Here is a 20,768-nt window from a genome sequence, read left to right on the forward strand (position 1 = left end):
TCCATCGTTAAGCGTCTGCCTTCAGCTCAGGGCGTGAACCCAGGACCCTGGGATCGAGCCCCACATCAGGCTCCTCCGCTGGGAGCCTGCTTCTTTCTCTCCCACTCCCCCTGCTTGTGTTCCCTCTCTCGCTGGCTGTCTCTCTGTCAATTAAATAAATAAAATCTTAAAAATAAATAAATAAATAAAATCCACACATATTAACTTCAGATTTATAAACAATATATTGTATATTAAAAATGTTTAAACATAAGAAACCAAACATCCTCTTTTGATATCAGAATGAGATAAAAATCTCAAACATTTCCATTGTTACAGCAAAGCTAATTCTAAACCAATCCAAGTAGGCAGTTTGTCTCATAATCTTTCCTTCTTCTCTCTCCTGACCATTCTCCCCACTCCAGGTCAGGCCTCCTAAAAACAGGTACCCCTCTCTCCCAAACCAGGTAGGATTCCCCACAGTGGCTATACCTCTGAAGTGATAATCAGGTCCTAAAATTTTTTTCTCTTCCTTCCCTGAATTATCCCTGACTTTATACCTCACCAGATCATTGGGAAGGCCATCAGTGACATGTCTTTACTTCTCAGGGTTAAAAAGCAAAATGCTATAGGGGGATTATTCCAATAATAATTTTATAACAAATTCATGTTACATAATTAAAACAAAATGACATTTCTTTAAAAGGGCTATCTTTTTAGATATCAGGATCTTGACTTAGGCTTGTTTATAATAAAACTCAGTGTTCTAAAAGGGATGGTTGAGATTTTAGGTATTTTATAAAAATTTGTATGTTGCCTTGAAGGTGATATACCACTTGATTATTCTAATACAAAATTTAAATGACTCTTCTTCCATGTTTACAATGTACATTGCATTATTTTTCTTTAAAACCAGTACACATAGTTATTTGGCTGATAAAAAGCCTCAAGAGTTCTCTTAGAAACTGAAAATACTCCCTTTTTTGAGTAATCACAATAAAATAATCTTTTCTTATAACCTAGTATCTTTTTAAATTCTCCTAAAGCTGATATTATTATAATTTATATATCTTTGATGTTCTCTTAGGAAGATTTCATTTATGACTTAGAAATAGTGCTTTCTTGGCTTAGAAATAGCATTTTAATAATTCATACTCTCCTAAAGGGTGTCTAATATCTCTATACATTTTGGTCATTTTGCATAATTATTTATAGTTATATTGAGTCACAATTATACTGTGACTCCATAGTATGGAATACAAGTTTAAAAATAAGTACATCTAAATAATGAGCAAACATACATTTATGAACCCCTTGTTTTGTGCATTTCTTAATGACTTTTGAAGAAGTATATGTGTTTTAAAAAACGAATTAAGTATATCTTTGTTTTTAAAAAGGTTCTTATACAGCAATGATTAAAAAAAAAATTTGACATAGCATTCACATTAAACTAATAGACTTTGTTATCAGGCCCCAAACTGCTCCTAAGTCTGTGACTTCATAGCTACCATGGAGGCAGCCCAAAGGAGCTTAAGTAAACACTTTTAAATTACGTAATGAAGTTCTGAGGGAGAAACAGCCCCAACCAAACTGTGCCATATAGTTTTACAGATGCTATTTTTCTGTATGCCAGAATGCTTATTACCTTATCTATATAATGACTTCATAGTAATGATAACATGAAAGAAAATTAAAGTAGGCAAGTCTGTTTCTAGGCATTGGGAATGAAAGCAGAGTTGAGGCAATTATTTCAAAGTAGTTATCTAGTAAATGTTTTTCTTAACCTTATAAACTAAGCATTCAGGAAACATTTTGGAAAGTGCTATAGCAAAAATGGCACATTAAGCAAAAAATTCAATATGATTTCAATAAACGTAAATTCAATAAATAAAATATGATATTGCTAGCTTATAATAATAATGCTATATTTGCCACAACATTAAGAATGAAATACATTCTTAACTGTTTTTACTAAGTAAAATAATTTGGATCCTTCCTTATGCGATTTTTCTTCACCTTTGTGTGTGTTCAAAATGTAATTTATTTTAAAAGAAATACTGCCAAAATCAATAAAAAATACATTTCTTCACCAGCTGAGTAAGCATCATGGAGAAGACAAAGACTATTAAGTACTTGAGGTAGTAAAGTTATTAATATGAGTATATGAGCAAAAATGCAATTTTATCAAATTAAATTACACAAGGAATCTCCCCATCAGATTGACAAAGATTGAATGTAAGTGCTAATAGCTAGTGTTGCTAAGAATATGTTCAAATTTACAATCACATTTAATACTATATTACCTTTCTAGGGTCATAAAAATGTCCAAATCTTTCATACAGTACTTCCACTTCCAGGAACCAATCCTAAAGAAATAAATACGAAGTCAAAGTTTTATATATATTCACTACAGCGTCTATACAGAGGAAACAATCTGAATATTCAACAGTTAAGGAGTGGTTAAATGAGCCCTGGTGCATCAATCAAATGGAATACTATGTGATAACTAAAAGTACTTAATGCCACAGAAAAATATTAATAATAATTTAATGTACAGTTAAATTTTTTAGGTTATAAAACTATTTCTCCTCATTTATTTGAAGATGCACTTATATGCATAGAAAAAGGATGGGGAAAATATATCAAAGTGTGTTATATGTGGTTATGGTAATTTTTCTTTTTTAAAAATGAGCACAAATTATTTAACAATCAGAAAAAAATCACTAAACTTAAAAGACCTCCTCCCAAATATGTAAACCAAATGCCATATATTTACATTCTTACAACACTAGGGTATTTAATAAAGTAACACATCATATTAGTTACTCTTTATAAGTACTCTTTCATTTTGTATTCTTAAAACAATGTCTACCAGTGAATCTCTGCTTTCTAAAATTAAATTAGATAAAGTATAGGCAAGTAGAGAGTATTATGTGATCTGAGATGTAACCTTTGGTGGAAAAAATGATTTAAGAAAAATTTAGCATAGTGAAAATCCATCTATAAAGCTATAATGGCTGGATCTGTTTTGTAAGTTTTATAACAGTATATTTAAAATTTTTTATTTTAAATTGTGGTAAAAAACACATAGCATAAAATTTACCATCTTAACCATTTTTAAATGTCCAGTTCAGTAGTACTAAGTATATTCACATTGCTGTTATAAGTGTTTTTATAAAAATAATAAATGTTCACAAAAATAATACAGGTTCACTTATAAATAATTTAAACAATATAGAAAGTTACAGGAATGTTTTAAAATCTCAGATCCCAGATTTTACCATCAATTTTAAATGAACATCATGGTAGGCGCTTCTATGCATTTATATAAGTAAGATAATCTTATTTAAGATCAGAACATGTACATTACATTTAAGTTAAAAAGTATTAAATTTAAAATTATTTTAATTTGGAGGTGGTAAGATAAACTGAAGGAATTGCTGAACTTTTAGAAAAATGTTTCTTTACTACAAGAGATCTTATTTCCTAAAATATCTGAAGTTTAAAAAGGAGTTTGGAGACTTTTTTTAATCTATGTTTCAAATTTAGAAATGCTAACAGACTCTGCTATGAAAAATGTATTTTTACATCATCATTATTTTTACAAAGTCAAGGTTTTAATGTTTATTTCTGTTTTATAATCCTAATTTCTTTGATCATTTGGTCTTGATCTGTATCAATACAGTGCTCATAACATGGCTTGATTCTCAATACCCTAGTTATTATGACTGAGCAGTTATCTGCTCTTCACTAGTTTTTTTTTTTTTTTTCTACATGGATCCATGGATGCTGTGTTTGCCCTTTTCATCAATCCTCAAATGACACTTATTTAGATGTAATAGTTTGGGGTCATGCTGGCTTTGCCTCAAAACTGTACAGACGTTTTCCCTTTGTTTTCTGGCTTTGAATATTGCTTAGAGGAAGTCTAAGGCCAGCATGATTTCCTCCCTCTTGATAAGTTAGTTTTCTGCCTGGAGGTCTGAGAAGTTTTTCCTTCATTCTTTATGGTTAGTGGCTTAACCAGGATATGCCTCAATACTGAATATTATGTGTCCATTATTTTTCTGCAGGTTCAGTTCTTTCATTATTTTGTAGAAATTCTCTTCTGTTACATCTTTATGTGCTTTTTCTGATTCATTTATTGTATTATGTACTCAGGAAGATGAATCAGGTTTATGATGTTATCTTTGTCTCATATGATTTTCGTTGCAATTACTTTGGTCTACTTTTCTCCTACATTCACTGCAATTTATTAAATTCATTTGTCAACTGGACTTTATTGAGTGCCAGCAACAGCAGTTTAACTGCCTTGAAGCTTTTAGTTAAGGATAGAGGAAGAAGAAATAAATAAACTTGTAACAATGTCAGGTAGTAATAAGAAGAACCCCAGGTAAGAAACTGGAAGGATGGGGGAAAGAATTGTGCATTTTAGATGGAATGTGAGAGCAGGCCTCTCTCTGTAAAATGACACCTGAGAAGAGATCTGAATGAAGTGAGGCGGTAAACAGGGAAAGACCTGAGCCATCCAGACGCAGAAAAGAGTAAATACAAAGGTCCTGTAGTGGGAAAGTGTTGTGTTCAAGACAGAATCATTAGAGCCAAATGAGTAACCAGAAAGTGGTGAGAGATGAGACTAGAGAAGTGGATAGGCCAGATGACAAAAGAGGTTGTGAGGAGGTTGAATTTTGTTCTAAGTGTGATGAGAAGCAGGGAGATGATGTATGCTTCAGAGGAGTAATTCAGGTTGCCACTAAGTATTTCAATAGCAATAACTGAGTATAAAGAATCGGTCTGATAGGTGCTGTAGAACTGAAAATGCAAAAAGAGAGCACTAAAATAAGAGAGCAGCTTCACGAAGCAGCTACAATCCCTAATACTAGGATAAACACAAAGAAGACCTGAAGTTTTTAGAACCCAGAAGCTAGCAGGGGAGACTCAGCAGAGCTAGAACCCAGGCCTCAAAAGACAGGTTGCTGCCCATTTGTTGCTGATACCTCTGACAGGGTATGTTGGGTATGTTGGGGCTGGTTCTAGAAGAGTGGAAAATAGTTGAAATTTGGAGCTGACTGCCACTTGTGAGGGTGAGTCCATAACTGGTGCAGAAAGCCAGCAAAGAATGAGTTCTTTTCCCATCTCTTCTTGACTTTCAGTCTTTTCCTAACACACCTTATTAACAGAATGCAGCAAGGTTTCAGCTGGTAAAGTAAAAATGTAGTTTGCAGAGTCCCATCCTAGTATCACAAAATGTATGAGTGTGGAAGGGCTTATTATTAAGAGGTAACAGCTTAGTAACTGGCACAGAAAGGAATTAAGGATGACTTCTAGATTTTTGTCTTGAGCAACGGGATGAAAATAATGGCATTTATTGACCTAGGGAAGACTTGGAGAGAAGTAAATTGAGGGGGAGAAGAAAATTAAGAGATTGGTTTTGAATGTATTAACTTTGAAGTCCTTACTAGACGTCTGAGTGCAGTTCCTTGGTAGGCAGTTGGGCATGAGTTCAGAGTTCAACAGATATGAGGGATAGAATACAAATCTTAGGAGTCCCAAGAACATCTGCAACATTAAAAAAGGAAAAAAAAAAAAAAACTCGGTGAGATGGTCCAAGGGAAAATAAATGTTGATGGAGAAGGAAAAAAGGGGTGAGGAATATGCCTAGGGTCCCAAACATTTGAGAAGAGGAAAATGATGTGGCAAGAAGTTAATTGGTGATTTCAACAAGCCCAGTTTAGGTGGGACTGTGGAAACAGTAATCCTAATTGGAATGGACTGAAGGGATAATGTAAGGTGAGGAAGTGGAAACTGCAAGCAGAGTCTCTAAAAAGTTTCATTATAAAGGGGAGTATAAAAATGGGCTCATTCAGTAAGTAGAGGGGGAAATGGAGTGATGGTATATTTAGAGTGGGAAATATTACAGTATGTTTACTGGTTAAAATAATCCAGTAAAGAGAGAGAAAATGAGGATGCGGGGAATGGAGGAAATAATCACAGAACACAACCCTTGAGTTTTCAAGAAAACATAGAATGGGGGCACAAGTAGGGGCGTGCCTTATTTAAGAGCAGAGATAGTTGATCCTTTATAAAGGAAGATAGAGTGTAAGTACAGATGAAGAGAGGTTGGTAGATAGGGTGTAGGAAAGATGAGTTTTTCTTGTGACAGCTTCTATTTATCAATAAAACATGAGTTTGGGGTGAAGAGTGGGGAGACGTGAGAGATTTAGGAGAAGAGGTGAGGCGCAATCATCTAGGAGAATAGAAGAATGAATTGACTAGGTGAATATGCTGGGATTGACAGTGTTCCCTTTTGTTGAGAATTTGATTTCCAGCCATATTTCATTTCTTGATATTCCAAATATATTGGTTTTGAAATAATAGTATTATTTTAGTCTTCATTGGCTTAGGTTGTAGACATTTTTTGTTTTTAAAGGAATTTTTACTGTTATTCGTTTTTCCTGTATTGTAAGATATTTGGAGAGGAAGACTTTGTGGTCTGCCTTTACTCCCCGTCTTTATCTGGAAGTCTAGAATAGTGTTTTTAAATAGATTGAACTTCATATTTTTTCAGCTCACCCTATATGTAGGAATATGACAATAAGATGTCACAGTACTATTATTTATTATTATAATAGCCACCATTTACTGAATGCCTGTGTGCACTGCATGCTAGGGACTCTACATACATGATCTCTAACACTTATCATAAGCCTACAAGGTAAGTACCGTTGCCAGTTATTTCCACAAGAAACATTTTTTACTAGTGATGTCAGATTACAGAACCTTACCTGAAGCTCACAGCTGACCAAAATAAACAAGGTAAGAACAAATTTTTCTCTCTTCTGTGTTTTTAAAAAATTAGCACATAAGAGACTCCTTTTTGAAGTACAAAATAATAGTTTGCAAAAGTGCACCACACAAACGAAGAGCAATTTTAGGGACAGCCTTTTGACACTGTACTATATCATTAAACTCTTGGTGGGAGAGTCTACTTAACTGACAGATTCAAGGAACTTGGTAAATTAATGGAGGTTGCCCTTTCTCTAACCATCTTCATCATCCACAAACATACTGAGAGCCTGCTATGTTAAAATCATTACTAAATTATATTAAACCATTATAATTTTACAACTTGTAGGAGATGTATCAGTATTTGTTTTGGAAACTCCATAATTTGAATTTAAATAATATCAAACTTTTCTATGGGTCAACAATATTTATAATCATGTGATGACGCTGAAAACATACCAATGAGACATAAACATATATCTATGACAAGTAATGGATTTCTTTTTCTGATTACACAAGTAGTACATGTAAGTGAAGAAAATTTTGAAAATATGTTTAAATAAAATAAATTAAGAAAACATCTTTTTTAAAGGACAGCAGGAAATAAAAACCCAATAATTCTTTTACAGGCAACCGACTACTGAGGTTGACATATTTCCATATAGTTTTTTAAGCGTATGGAGTTTAAACTACTTGAGTACACTGCCTTTTTTCGAAATAATATATCAGAAATGTTTCCTCAAGTTATTTAAAAGTCCTCAAAAACATTTTCAATGGCTGCATAATGTTCCTTGAGTAGTATTTCCTTAAGTGCTCACTTAAGCTATTTTCCTTAGTTTCTTATAAGTAATGTTGCTATGAACTTCTTTATGCTTAAGTCTGTTTTAGCATTTCAAATTATTTCCTAAGTTACAACAAATTCCTAGAAATGAGCTTAAATGGCCAATATATTTAAGGTTCTTCATCTGGTAAAAAATTTTGCTGTAAAAAAATCTTTTAATTTTCTACACACTTTTATACTGAAAATAAATCTAAGGAGAAAAATTTATGTGGACTACCTTTTAAAATTGAGACTAATATTTAAGTTTAGTTTCAGTGTTTTGGTTTTAATATCTTACCTTTAAGGAAAAATCCACTCTTCAAAATATTTACTTATTTTTCTTAGGTTCAAAACTTACACTTAACTTGAGGATGTAAGTTTAAATATATACTTATTTCAGCCTAGGGTATCATCATCTCTTTTTTCCTATTTTCAGATATGCTTACCCAACAGTGTTGCCTCCTGACTCATCATCAGTTTAATCTCACATGTACACCACTAATTCATGGTATATATGTACACATTCATCTGTGGATGGAAATCTAAATAAAATTGCAGGCCAAGGTCATTTCCAAACTAAGCAAACTTGGCACAAGAGTTTTAAGAGTGCCTAAATTAATACTACAAAACAGTTCTATTGTTCTAGACTGAAATACAGAGCACATGAACAAAGCAGGTTCACCTAATTCCAAAATTAATTTAGACTTGTGATGGAATTGCAAAACTTGAGAAAACATCCAGAAGAAATCTAGTCTAAGTAAATAAAGGATTACTGCTTTTTAGTAGCTATCATTTATTCATTCACTCACCAAATACTTACTGATTTGTGTGTTAAACACTTGCTAGGCGCTGGAGTCAACCAAAAAAAGATATAGGCCTGTCCTCCTGGAAGATACATTCTGGTGGAAGGGACAGACAAAAGCAAATGAATAAATGAATAGTCCTAAGCTGGAATCTAGGCACTTCCATTACCAATATTACTTAAGTGTGACAAAGAAATTATTTGGGTTCTACCCCAAGAGTTTTTAAAGTTGTACTATTGAATAAGAAAAAAGCTAAAGATTTAGGATTATTAGGAAATATAGATATCTCTACATATAGATACCTCTACAGATCTTTCATGAATGGTCATTATCATCCTCTTCTGCCCTGTACCGCCCCTCCAAAAGAAAGAACAGACTAAGATATCTAGACTTTGGCCTTCCCTTCATCACTCTCTCTACTCTGATCTGACCCAATCTCTAATGTAGCATGTTGTAGTACAAAGTAAAATGTTCCAAATTTGGGGAGTAAGAAATCTTCAGTTTTAGCAAGTGACAGTGCTAAAGGGATTGAAACCTTAGGTGAGACATTTCATTTTCCAGAGTATGTCTCCTCTGCAAAATGATGGATTTTGACTAGATGATCTCTACAAATCACTTTAGGTTTTAAAATTCACTATCTATGCATCTCTCTGTTACACATCTCTTCCATTATGCTCCTATTTATATTGGGGATGAAGAGGAATAAGATTGATTCCTGTTTACTAGAGATAAAGGATTTATAGTTTTTACTGACCATTTTTTCATGTTATTGAATATTTTTTAAAACGTGTTTTTAACGTCTGTATAGCATTCCAACATATGGATATGGATATACCAAAATGTATTTATCCATGCCCTAGTTCTGAAAGGTTTTTTCCCAGTTTCTACAGTATTGTAAGGATATTTTGGAATCTATACTTGTCTACTAGTACTCAAAATACTATTACAGGCTTTCTCTTTTGTTTTATTCCTCTTGTTTGGAAAAAAAAAATCACTGTGATTCCTTCTTATCTACTCCAGCCTCTGCATGGCTTTTTATTAATATAAAAACTCCAGTTTGGACAATGTTATAGAGCCTGTCCTTTCTCCTTTCTAAAACGGTATCATCTCAGAGTAAGGTTCATATTTCTGCAGCTTCCTGCAGCAAAAGAATGTGGAGTAAAGCCAATTCCATGCCTGCCTCAAGTCTGGATAATGTATATTTTAGCTTTAACCAAAGTTGAAATCCATGAGATTAAAACCCCAACGGCAGACAAATAGGCACAGGTTCATTTCTGTTAGCTATCCCAAAAATGTGATTTAGTGTGTTAATTATGACAAAAATAACTACAAATTTGGTGATTTTGCCATGATCCTGAACTTGCTATAATATTAGCTATTACTACATTGAAACATTAGAGCATAAATATACAATTAGGAGAAATAAAATTTAAGGTTTTAACTACTAAATTCAGTGAACAACTATATTCTGCTATTTAGTTTTTTACTTTTTTTGCAATATATTATTTCAATAGTTATCACATTCTGCATTAGCATTGGTACTTTTCCACCCATGAGTAAAGAAATCAGAGAGGTGACACCTACTTTAAAATTACCCTAAAAAAATATGAATCAAACACCTTTTCAACTTAGTAGTTTTTATTTAGGAAAAGAATGGAACCTCTGTTGTGCCTCTTTGATATGAATTGGAGCAAGTTAAATACCTTTTTAAAAAACCTCCAAGATACTATTAAGGACCTCTATAGAATCAGTTTGGAATCCAAAGGAACACTCACATTAACAATTATTTCTACCAATAGCTCCATAGCTATTGACATATCACTTATGTCAATTGACATTATATCAATGACATCATAGTAGAATTTTAGTGACAGGATCTTTGAGGTCACATAATCCAACTCTCATCTTATAGATGAGGAAAGTAAAACCCAGAAAATTTTTATTACTCATAGCAGTAAGCTTGGAGTGGGCGGAGGCAGATGAAGGATCCTAACACTCTCTTTTAGCCTAATGCATACCAGAGGGTATTAGGTTATAAGTACAGTAGGTAGCTAACAGATGAACAAATCTGAGAAAGAGATCTGATTTGTATCCAAAGTACACATTTTCCCTTAAGATTCTTGTTGGAAGATCCACTCCACCTCAGTCTGTTAGCACAGATACAAAATTATACAAATTGATGCTTATGTGCAATAAAACCCAGGAGAAAAGCTGGAGTTAGTTTGGCAGAACCACATTGTTGCGTAACTCCTGGGATGAAGATTTATGTATATCCATATGTTTACATACCTGTAGCTTCTTAATCCTGCTTCAGGAAATGACATTTACATATATTACAATGTAAATAGTGCCCAATGGAGTTGTGCATCACAGGGACACTGCCAAAATATAAGTTCTGTATATTAAATTAATTAGGGTAGGCTAACTGCCATACAGATCAACCCAAAAATGTATAATGGCTCAAATTATATTTGTTATAATCAAGTTTCTTGCTAAAATACACTAGTTCAGTGCTTAGTTTCCAAGGTGTTCTAGTACCTAGGCTTTCAGTAGCAGACTTCAGTACCAGTCCGTTAGAAGGGGAGTTTTTAAGGAGACTCAAAAGTAGTGCATATAACTGCCATTCCTAATTCCATTGGCTCTAACTTGGTCACATGCCCACATCTGCCTGCAGGGGAGGCTAGGAATAAGTTTATCTGTGTGGCCAAAAAGAAATGAGAACATGGATTTGGATGTCTAAGAGTCATTGCTCACTTGGGTGCTCTCTCTCTCCACATACAGTCCCCCCACACAAACTCTGAAGTGACACGAAAAAATAAACTCACATGATTATGCTTCAAATAGAACAAATAAATAATGAAAGAAAGGGGCTTTTATTTAAGAATTGCATTCACCTCTACAATTTCCCTCCTTCAGGTGGGACTGTTAATTAATGCATAACAATAACCAATTAGTAACTGACATCTAAAAAGGAGTGAAAAAAGAAAAATTTTTGCAAGTATTACCCTTACTATATATGTGTGTGTGTGTGTGCATGTGCGTGTGTGTGTGTGTGTGTGTGTGTGTGTGTGTTTTAGGGACACAGACCACCAAGTTCCCCTTTTAACTACACTATTAGTAAATGATGTTTGAAAAGTATTCAACTTTTTACACAACAAAGATAGCAATTCCACAAATGAAGGCAGCAGTTTAGGTTTTTTTTTTCCTTTGGATAAGTTGTCATTATAATCCTCAAACTGTTCTCAATCACTCAGTTTTTAATAGAAGCACTGCATGGTTGCATTTCTGAAATCATAAACAGGAAGTGTGATCTTAAATGTCAGTAAAACTAAAACTCAATTCTATGGCTTGATATTTTCATGTTAATGTCTGATTTTTGTATGTACTTAAAATTATTACATGAAGGCAAAGAGTAATATTACCTGATGAGCTTTCTTTGGCAACCTAACACTTTGGGGTTTGGAGGAAATGTGTAGAGTAACTCATGTGTTGTACACTTTCACAGAGGAAGAAATGGGAATGACCCAGAAACTGCTATTCATTTGGCATCCTTAGAAGTCGCTTTTTTATGTAGATTCCCCAACTTTATTATTGCCAGAAGACAGTGTAGATGGAGAAAGAAGACAGAGAGTGCATGACTCTGAATCTATTTAAAAATATGCTATAGAAAATAGTCTTAGACTTTGTACATTCTTATTCTGACCCCTCAGCAATTCCTTGAATGTGTTCTACTACATTAGTTCCTTCATGAGACAACTAAGAAGTAGCTTAAGTACTGCAAAAATCAGGATATTATCTCTGTTTCCTCTATGAAGAAATTAGGGGTCTTTTTAGGATTGGTGATATTTTCTACATAATACTATTTCAGTTTCTTTGCTACATGGACATCTCTATGGAAATTACAAGAAGAGATTCAGTGCTTGCTTCGGCAGCACATATACTAGAACCAGAACGATACAGAGAACATTAGTATGGCCCCTGTGCAAGGATGACATGCAAATTCATGAAGTGTTCCATAACAAAAAGAAGAAGAAGAAGAAGAGATTCAAACTGAACAGTCTAGAACTTTTATTATATTACATTAAATATTTCTGGAGAAATATACCAACATATAGATATTTCTATAACTTCAAAATGTTTTTTTCTTTAGGAAATAGTTCAATTTGTTCTTGAACTGAGCACTGAAGGAACAATTTTACTCAAAGTCACATAATACAGGAGTGAAATAGCAAAAAATAGAACCTTTCTATGTATCTAATCTCCCTTTCAAAGCAGATCACAATGATCCAGAGAATATCTTAAAAGGAGAGAGCCTGCTCGTCTACTGAGTATCTAGCTTTCTACAGCACATGAGACACTGCTGAGCAGCATATATAATATATAAAATTTGAGGTATATTTTTTTCTAAGATTTATTTTAGAAAGTGCACATGAGTACAAGTGGGGGGAGGGACAGAGGGAGAGGGAAGAGAATCTCAAGCAGACTCCCTGCTGAGCACGGAGCATGATGCTGGGCTTGATCTCATGACCCTGAGATCACGACCTGAGGCAAAATCGAGTCAAATGCTCAACTGACTGAGCCAGCCAGGTGCCCCAAGAATTTTGAGTTATTTTCATTGAAAATACAGCATACGTTAAAAGGATTTGGGAGTGTTTGAAAAGTAACATAATAAGAGTATATTAATCAAATGCAAACTATAAATAATTGCTAAGGGGAAATGGAAAATGAAGTGATTTAAAACTAGATTGATAATGGGTAGAAGTTTATTGGAATAGGCAAATTTTATATAGATTTTTTAAAGTGATGGATTTTGATTGCCAGAGAGAAAAGATAACCATTCATCCAAGATTTACTGAGTACTCACTGTGTGCCACGTGCTAGGCACTGTTCAAGGCACTAGAGATAGGGCAATACACAAACTATTGCAGAGCAGGAACAGGTATTTCATTGCCCAAGCATGATAATTTGATAGGAACAGAAAACACAAATATGAGAGTAGAAAGAAATTAAATAGAAAGGAAAAGAACTAGTAATGGGCTTATAGTAGAAGGCCTTAAGTACTAGAATGCTTCTAAATGGGAGAAAGATGTTGGTGTGACTTGAGCTCCTTTGGTCACTGCAGTCAGAATAACTGCTTTTTTTCCCCTTCTGTCGGTCAGCTCTCCTAGCCTCTTAGATAACTTTATAATAACCGGGATAACACAAAATAAATACTGCACATATAAAGATTCCCAGCCAAGGTATGTGGAAAGCAAAAAGGGAAAGAATGGGTAGCAAAAGTTGAATTTTATGTCTCCTTTTATCTTTATAATGGCTATTACATATTATCAGTCCCTTTCCACCAAGTCTCCCATTCAGTATTTGTGATTCAATTCCTGAAGGTTCTGCTCTTCTTCTTTCCTTCTAGGTGGAATTACTGAAAGGAAAGGAGATTCCATTTAAATTCCCTTTTTCTGGTCAGTCAGGTGTTCCTTATTCACCTAGAATACTTCTCTACAGAGTGTGTAATGAAAAGTACTTTATGTTTTGTGTAGGATGGTGGGGAAAGGGGTAAGACAAGATGGGGGCTAGGGAAAATACCAAGAGGCTGTAATGCAATGCAGTATAAGAGCCTAGAATACAAACTTGACAATTAAGAGCTTGGATTAAATGGGCAGTTTTAAAAATGAAAAGAGACATATCTGAAGTATACAATAAAGAACAACTATACAAAATAACAAGTTTAACCCCTGTTTACCTATGGGAGGATAAGAAACTAAGGAAATGAATGTAAGATTTTAAGTTTGAAGGTCTGAAAATTTGTGTTGTCAATAAGAATAGCCAAGAAATTGAAAGAAATAGCTTGAAGGGAAAAAATGAACTTAATGTCAGATCTAAATGAGATGTCACCAGAAGACAGAGGACTCAGACTTTCTCAATAAGCTAATGGACCTGTAATGTACACGTGTAAGTTGGCATCATATAGAAATTGATTGAAACTCTATGGACTAATGAGGAATTGCAAAGAAGAAGATCAAATGGCTATGTATGAACTTTGATTATAAGATGAGGTATCAATTTCAAAGAAGGCAATCTTGTTTTGGATCTCTTTCCTTCAAGTCAGACAAAGCTGTCCTTTATTAAACATCATCTCTTCATTTTGACTGACCCCGTAGTAAGTGAGAATAACAAAACAAATGAATAACATTGAAAGACTTATTTTTTCTGGATTATCTCACTCAAGTTCTGGATTTTAAAAAAAATATATATTATTTATTTATTTGAGAGAGAGTCATGCATGCAAGAGAGCCAGGGAGGGGCCACGGGGGTGGGGGAACAGAGGGAAAGAGAATCTCAAGCAGACTCCCTGCTGAGTGGGGAGCCTGATGCTGGGCTCCATCTCAGGACCCCAAGATCATGACCTAAGACAGAATCAAGAGTTGGACACTTAACCAGCTGATCCATCCAGGCACCCCTGGAAGTTTTGAATTTTTAACTGAATGTCCTCCTGGCCAATTTATACGAATTATGTGCCTTAAGATACAACAAGCAAAATAAACATCTGCAACTTTTCTTTGACTGTATACTGTTGTATAAAGGCTATGACTTAAAAAAAATATAGAATATAAAAGTTACATTAGCACAAGTCATTCAAACTATTTAGCTGTTAAATATGGAGTTTGTTTTATATACAACTGTCAGGGTGAACATGAATTTCCATCCCCAAAGCAAATCTTGGTTATGGAACCACATAAATAGAAACTCACCTTTAAAGAAGGTTCAATTTTAAAATGTGCTAGGTTACATGTTTCTTTAAATAGGAAAGGATCAAGCTTGATACTCCCTGAACTAAAAGTTTTTAGAATCTATTTGCTATTTTTGTATGCAGATTATATCATAAAATAATTTCAGCATTTCATCATTATCTAATCTGGCTTTGGATTTCTATATTTATGTAGTAGCTAGCAGTGGAACATCTATTAGAGTACTTTCTATATGTTGGACACTATGTTAAGTGCTCCAGTATTTACTATCTCATTTAATTAACATTCACAACTCAGTGAAGTATTACTAACCCATTTCACAGATGGGCAAAACTGAGGCCCAAGTTAAGTTATATCTTCAAGGTAACATAGCTGGTAAGCGGGCAAAGCTAGGATTTGAGTTCAGATCTATCTGATTCTAATGCCACTTTTCCTAATACCCTATTGCCTCCAAAATTCACCTAAAAACATTTTATTATAAAAGTTTTATGTCTGTTGAATTTTATTCAATATAATGGAATACTTTTTTTGGCAATTTAGAAATGTTCCTGTGTTCTTGCTTACTGTCATGACTTTAACCAAGAAAATCTTCTTGGGTGCCACTTGGACCACATATCAAACCATATTCTCCCAGATTAGTAATCATAATTTAACACACACATACAGAGACACACAGACATACATTCACAGGAAAGGAAGATTTCATGGAAAAGTTAAAAAAAAAAAATCCTCCAGTACAATTTTAGGGATATAGGAACACATCTATTTAATTCTACTTATAGAAGTGCATAGATAAGTTACTGGCTTTAATATTAGCCTGAAAAAATCCTCCAAAGTCACACATTCAATTTCTTAGTTTCAAAAGACACAGCTATACTATGAATACTGAAAAGACAATTGTCAAGACAAAGCAAGAAATAATTTTTGAGCTCTTAGTTGCTTATTGGTGTAAAACATTCTAATCTATAGCCAACAAACATGCCAGACAGCACTATTGAGTGGTAAAGGGGGTATGGAAGACGTGGATCACACAGTCTGAGCTCTTGTTATCAGTAGTAGAATACGATCAGTGCTGCTACTGAACCACAAATCTAAATGGAGGCAATCTAGTATAGAAGAGTGTATATTTTGGAGTAGAACAAATTTGAGTTTAAATCTTGACATTACTTACAACTTCGGTGATCCAGAAAAAGTTACTGTCTTTGTGAGTCGCAGTTCTTTCATTTTGTAAACTGGAACTAAAACTCTGTAGTCTAATGGATGTCATAAAGATCTATTAAAAGAAGAGACTTCCCAAATTCAAATCTCAGCTCCCTCACGCAGATATTGTGACTTAATGCCTCCTTTTCCTCATCTATAAAATGAGGGTAATAAAAGTCCCTATACCTCAAAGAGTTGTGAGGATTTAACATCTTAATATATTTTAAGTACATATAACAGAGGTTGGCACGTAGAAAATTATATATTTACATATACTGTAATTCTTATTTAAAGCACCTACCTAGTACTTGCTCCTTAGTATATTTCTAATAAATGTTTATTCCCTTTTATATTTCAATTGAAATTATTTCCCTTTCTTTTCTAAGATTTTATTTTTCAGTAATCTCTATACCCAACGTGGGGCTCAAACTTACAACCCCAAGATCAAGAGTCACATGCTTTACTGACTGAGACAGCCAGGCACCCCTCCTCTATTTTCTAGATACATTTTTAAATGTACTAAGCTAAGGTATAACTGATATTCAATAAACTGCATATACATAAGGTATACAATTGATAAGTTTTAACATGTATAGAATTGATAAGTATACAGTTGATAAATGTTAGCATGTATATCCCTGTGAAACCATCACCAGAATAAGACAGTGAATATATCCATCAACCCTAAGAATTTCCCCTGCCTTTTTATAATCCTCCCCCCAGCACCTCTCTCCCCAGGCAACCACTGGTCTCTCTGCCCTTTGTCCCAAAAGATCAGTTTGCATTTTCTAGAATTTTATATTTTCTATCTTTCTTCACTCAGAATATTGTTTTGAAATTAATCCATGCTGTTACACATAACAGTAGTTCATTACCTTTTATTGCTGAGTAGTATTCCATTGTATGAATATATCACAATTTATCCATTTATCTCTTGGTGACATTTGAGTTGTTTCAAATTGGAGACTGTTAAAAATAAAGCTGCTATGAATATTCACATACAGATCTCTGTAGGAACATATGCTGTCTTTTCTTGTGGAAATACCTAGAATGAAATGGATCATATATTGGTGTATGTTTAACTTTTCAAGAAACTGCCAAACTGTTTCCAAACCAATTGCATCATTTTACATTCCTATTAGAAGTGTATAAAGTTCTAATTACTCCACATCCTTAACAATACTTTTTATTTTAGCTGTTCTAATAGATGGATATGGATATGGATATCCAGTTGTTCCATCATGGTTTTACTCTGTGTTTCCCTAAAGACTAATGAGGTTAATAAAGTTGAACATCTATTCATATGCTTATTTGCTATATGGGTTATCTTCTTGGTGAAGTTACTATTCAAGTCTTTTGCCTATTTTTTGAGACTTTTGTTTTCTCCTTGTTGAGTTTTGTGTTTGTTACATTCTTTTTTTTTATAATCTTTATTTATTTTTTAAGTGATCTCTATACCCAATGTGGGGCTTGCACTCATGTCCCCCAAGATCAAGAGTCACATGCTCTACTGACTGAGACAGCCAGGCACCCTGAGAGTATGTTACATTCTTGATACAGATCCTTTATTACATGCTTTGCAAATATTTCTCTAAGGCTGGAGCTTGTCTTCTTTAGCAGTGTATTTTAAAGAATAGAAGTTTGTAAAATTTTGATTAAGTCCAATTTCTCAATTTGTTCATATATGGATTGTAATTTTGATGTTACATCTTAGAAATCTTTGTCTAACTCAGAGTCACAAAAATTTTCTTACATTTTTCTCTAGAAGTTTAATAGTAATGTCAGGTTTATGTTTAGGCCTATGATCAATTTTGAGTACATTTTTGTACATGGTGTGAGATATGAATCAAATTCCTATTTTTAATATATGGATATCCAGTTCTTCCAAGCACAATGTGTGAAAAAACAACAACAACTACTCTTTCTTCACTGAATTACCTTTGCACTTTGTAAAAAATCTGTTATCCTTATATATGTGGGTCTATATCTGGACTCCATGTAGTGTTACATTAATCTGTCTAGTCTTACGCTAATACCACTCTATTTTGACTACTGTAGATATTTAATAACTCTTGAATCAGGTAGTATCAGCCCTCCAACTTTGTTCTTTTTGTCAAAGTTAATTATTTTGGCTATTCTAGATCTTCACATTTCTATATGAATTTTAGAATCAGCTTGTCTTTTTTTTTTTTTAAACTTACTGGGATTTTGATTTGGTTTGTATTGAAACTATAGATCAATTTAAGGAGAGCTGACATGTTAACAATATGAGCCCACTGAGCGAGGTAAATCTCTTCAATTATTTAAGTTGTCTTTACTTCCTCCTCTCAACAGTATTTGCTGTTTTTAGTATACAGATCTTTCTTGCCTTCTATCAGATTTATCCCTAAATATTTCACTTTTTTATGCTATTGTAAATGCTATATATTTTTTGCATTTCCATTTTTGGTTGTTTGTTGCTAGAATGTAGAAATATAGATGATTATTGTATATTGATCTTGTATCCTGCAATTTTGCTACATTCACCTATTAGTTCTAGTAGCTTTTTGTAGATTCCACCAAGTGGAACAGATGGATAATTATGTCAGTTTTATTTCTTCCTTTCCAATCTGAATGTATTTTTTTTCTTTTCTTGCCTGATTGCACTGGCAGAACCTCCAATGTTGAATAAAAGTGGTAAGAGCAGGGGCACCTGGATGACTCAGTCAGTTGAGTGTCTAAGTCTTGATTTCAACTCAGGTCATGATCTCAGGGTCACAGGATCCAGCCTCATGTCAAGCTCTGTGCTCAGCATGAAGTCTGCTTGGGATTCTCTCCCTCTCCCTCTCCCCCTCATCCCACTCACACTCTGAATGAATGAATGAATGAATGAATGAATGAATGAATGAATGAATGAATATCTTTAAAAAAAAAAGTGGTAAGAGCAGACATCATTGTGTTGTTCCTGATCTTAGGGGGCAAGCGTGCAGTCTTTTACCAGAAGGTATAAGATTATCTATAGGTTTTCTGTAGATGCACTTTATCTAGTTGAAGAAGTAGCCTTTCATTCCTCGTTTGCTGAGTTTTTAAATAGGGAATGAATATTGGATTTTGTCAGATGTTTTTTTCTTCCTCTACTGAGATGATCAGTTTTTCCTTCTTAGATTAATTTGGTGAGTTACAATGATTAGTTTTTGAAGTTAAATCAATCCTGTATTCTTGGGATAAATAGCACCCAATATTATTTTTTTAATATATTGCTGGATTTGATTTGATAAGATTTTTGTCTAGAATTTTTTACATCTGTGTTCATAAGGGAAATTGGCCTGAGTTTTCTTTTCTTGTAATGTCTTCGTGCGGCTTGGCATACTGTACAACCATGAAATATCCTAGAACCTTGCCTCTAAAAGTCCAGTTTGAGGCAAAGGAAACTTATGGTATGCCAGGGTGCTAAAAGCTACTGAATAAACATGAGGCATCTTCTTAGATACCAGTTTTACTCAGGGATTTTGAAAAAATGTATAAGCATTATATTTATACTAAACATAGGACTATTATGATATATAATGCAACATTTATATTAAATTTAAGACAAAACAAGAAACTAAAGAAAATTCTAGTTTGGGATCAAGCTTCTAGGGCACTTTCTTTCACTTTTCTCTACATTAACCACACTTTTGTGAAAAAGTTTGAGAAGCTGTGAACTTGATGATGATTCATGATTTATTAAAACCTCCTCTCAAATTGGATGCTGTCAACAAATGTAGGTTATTCATAGAGGTTTTTATTTAATTTGAATATGCATTTATGAATTGACGACTATATCCTGTTATTCAGCTCATGAATCATTTCTTATTGTGCTCATGAAAACTACACTTGTTTCCAAGTTTTTAAAATACCCATCATTATTCCTGTAAAGGACTTTTACTTACCAATTCTTACTGTTGTGTCTATCAGCATGCCTACATCATTCAGTACCTGCAACACTGTCCAATTTTCTGATTCCAGTCCAGGATAGAATAAGAATACACATAAACAAGCCTATCAGAAATAAGCCTAAAACAAAGAAAAATAGGCTGGCTATGAAGATCCTACTAGATCTACTTGTAAGTCTGCATCCTAAGGAAATAAAGCAAAAATTTAACTATCAGATTGTCCCTTTTACAAATAGAGAAAAACATAAATATTATACCCCCAAAATAAGAAATTGCTTAAAGTACGGTATATCCTTATTTTATATGGAATACCTACTCAGCCATTAAAGGATATTATAGCTGAGTATTTATTACTAATATGAACAACAAACAGGTATGAAGATGTAATAAAAGGGGTTAACAGTGGTTATTTTCTGGGTTTGGATTATTAATTTTCTTCTACATCTTGCTCATCTTATTTTGTATTCTTTAATAGCAACTGCATGTAATAAGAAATACCCGAAGTTTCCAAAAATACTAATTCAAC

General features: G+C 33.6%; 1 long non-coding RNA gene and 1 other non-coding gene across 2 annotated transcripts; one reads left to right on the plus strand and one right to left on the minus strand.

Annotated features, from left to right (window-relative positions):
• Positions 1-112: 112 nt before the first annotated feature.
• LOC109490183 lies at positions 113-12,089 on the minus strand. The gene is made up of 4 exons (XR_004626724.1): positions 10,675-12,089; positions 8,403-8,481; positions 2,283-2,345; positions 113-143 (listed from the first exon to the last, which is right to left on the minus strand). It is a non-coding gene; the product is annotated as an uncharacterized LOC109490183 (long non-coding RNA).
• Positions 12,090-12,301: 212 nt separating this feature from the next.
• On the plus strand, positions 12,302-12,408 carry LOC117803252. Its single transcript, XR_004626940.1, has one exon. It is a non-coding gene; the product is annotated as a U6 spliceosomal RNA (small nuclear RNA).
• Positions 12,409-20,768: the final 8,360 nt, after the last annotated feature.

The sequence above is a fragment of the Ailuropoda melanoleuca genome, chromosome 7, assembly GCF_002007445.2.
Source record: "Ailuropoda melanoleuca isolate Jingjing chromosome 7, ASM200744v2, whole genome shotgun sequence".
Taxonomy (NCBI): Eukaryota; Metazoa; Chordata; class Mammalia; order Carnivora; family Ursidae; genus Ailuropoda; species Ailuropoda melanoleuca.